This window comes from Arachis duranensis, chromosome 6 (assembly GCF_000817695.3).
Source record: "Arachis duranensis cultivar V14167 chromosome 6, aradu.V14167.gnm2.J7QH, whole genome shotgun sequence".
In the NCBI taxonomy this organism is placed as follows: domain Eukaryota; kingdom Viridiplantae; phylum Streptophyta; class Magnoliopsida; order Fabales; family Fabaceae; genus Arachis; species Arachis duranensis.
The window spans coordinates 51,288,560-51,290,984 of NC_029777.3; positions in this window are offsets into that span (position 1 = coordinate 51,288,560).

Genomic DNA, 2,425 nt, shown 5'->3' on the forward strand with positions numbered 1-2,425 from the left:
TTCATTACTAAATTTTAATTTTAATTTATATAAAATAACCAACTATAAAAAAAACTACACAAAAATATTAATTAACTTAACTCTAAATATTAATAAAACTAATTTAATTACTCTTAATTTAATAGTTCTTAAAAATAAGGAGTTCAAATTATTAATAAATCGTGATTTATTCGTAATAAAAGCTACTTAAATTAAAATGTATAATTCTTTTTTATTTTTCAATCATTAAAATTATGCAAAATATTCAATTATAATAGAATTACATAAGAACCTTAATTGATTTAAAATAAAATTATCTCTGAATCTATTTAATTATTTCTAATAAAATAATTTCTAAAATTATAAAGTTTAAATTTAATAAGATAAAATCACAATTTATTCATATTTAGATTTTCAAAAAATGCGAGATGTTACACCAATCACAATTTTAAGCTATACATACCAATATTACCACAATTAATACCTAAAATTCATCAATTTTACAAATCCACAAGGGTAAAGAGGAACCTTACCTTTCCCAATGGTGCTTGAGGCACAAACCAACAATAATCCACTGTTAGATGGCACCTAAACAATTAAAATCATAAAATTTATTCAAAATCCAAATCTAAATTTTTGAAATTCTTAAGGTTGAAGAATGGAGTGTGAAATTCGAAATTTTACCAGCAAATCCTAGTTAGAATTGACGAGCTCTGCGAGAGTTTCGCTTAGCCACAAACGAGCGCAAATTGAAGCTCCGTAACTCAAGTTACAAGCAAAAGAAGTAGAGCATAACAATGTTTTCTCTCTTCTTCCTCAATCTAACTTGAGCTGCCCTCTTTGTGTTTGTGTGTGAAATGTGGCTGAAGTGACCACTAATGAACTTATATATATGTTGGGTTTGGACCCAACTTGAATCCGATCCAATTCGTTAGTATTTTTGGCCAATTTGACCCAATTTTGGGCCCAACCTTTAGAATTAGTGCCCGATTTTTTAACTTTAATTATTTTTCCAAGTTTTTCTACAGTTTTTATTACTCTTAAGCAATACTAGACAAAGTTACGCTGGTACTACCGGCTAATTTACCAGTACACGGTTTTATGTAATTTTCTGCAAAAAATTACATTTTTTCACTCGAAAAAATCTATTGAATTCAAATATCACTTCTAAATTTTTAAATTAAGACTTCTAAATTTTGAACTTATTTCGGCAATTAAATTATTATTTTATTTTATTATTAAGTGGTAATTTAGCTATCAATTCTTACACATACGCGGACAAGGGGCATGCATGTACACAAGATGGTCCAATTTCACACTTCTGCATATGCAGACATGGGCATGTGTACACAGAACTTCTGTTTTCTAAAAGGTATGCTTTTAATTTTCAAACCATTCCTTTAACTTTCCAAACCTTTATAACTACTTTCCAAGGTCCGATACCTAGTTTCTAAGCATAGGGAGATAGTGAGCCTATAGAGGAAGTTAATTGATAGTGGAAAGGGTTATGAAGTGAAGGACTTTGATTGATGAAGTGTGGAAGTGTTGAGTAAAATATGAACGAAGGTTGTACTGATGATGATTGATTGAGATTGAATGAATTATATGGCTTATATATTTGAATTATCTGAGACATGGGCTTTTTGGGTAGACATAGTAGCTCGCCAGCTCTTGCTTCAAATTGAGACTTGATACTCTGTTGGCCTTCTATATTAGCTTGGGGTTTTTCCCATGGATATTTTTTGAGCTTGGGGATGCGTGCACAGAGGGATAATCCAAGAACTTGGCTATATAACCCACAGATGAGACTTATGAATCATAGGTCATGCATACATTATTTGTATGTTTTGCTTGAGTGTGCATTGTTTTGGTTTGCCTAACTACTTAACCATGTTTATCTGCTACTTGGTCTACTTGCTGTATCTATACCATATCTGTGTTTTTTTTGTTTGATTTGTATGTGTATGTATCTGAGAGATCCCTCATATGGTGGAGGTGCGATGAGGGTTGTTCCACTTAGTGATTTGGAGGTTTAAAGAAGCCAGAAGTTAAAGAGTTAGGTTAAAAGCTAGAATCCTTTAGATAGATTACCAAATTTTTTGAGTTAGCATTAACTTTAAGTTTAATCCGAGTGTTAGAGTTCTAGGAATGCCTCTGGCCTTTCTAGGACCTTGTTTAATATCTATGTGGGCATCTTAACTATACTGAGAACTTTCAGTTCTCATTCCATACATATATTGTTGCTTTTCAAAAGCAGGTCGAGAGGCACCTCGTTGAGTATCTAGAGACTGTCCATGGAAGTGAAGAACTATCTTTTGGACCTTTACTTTCTTGCGTTTAGATTGCATATATATGTAGTTATGATCTCCTACGTATATAACTTGTATTTTGTCTCTCTTAGAGGTTGAAATGGAAAAATAGGAGTTTATTTTATAGTTTGAGTTAT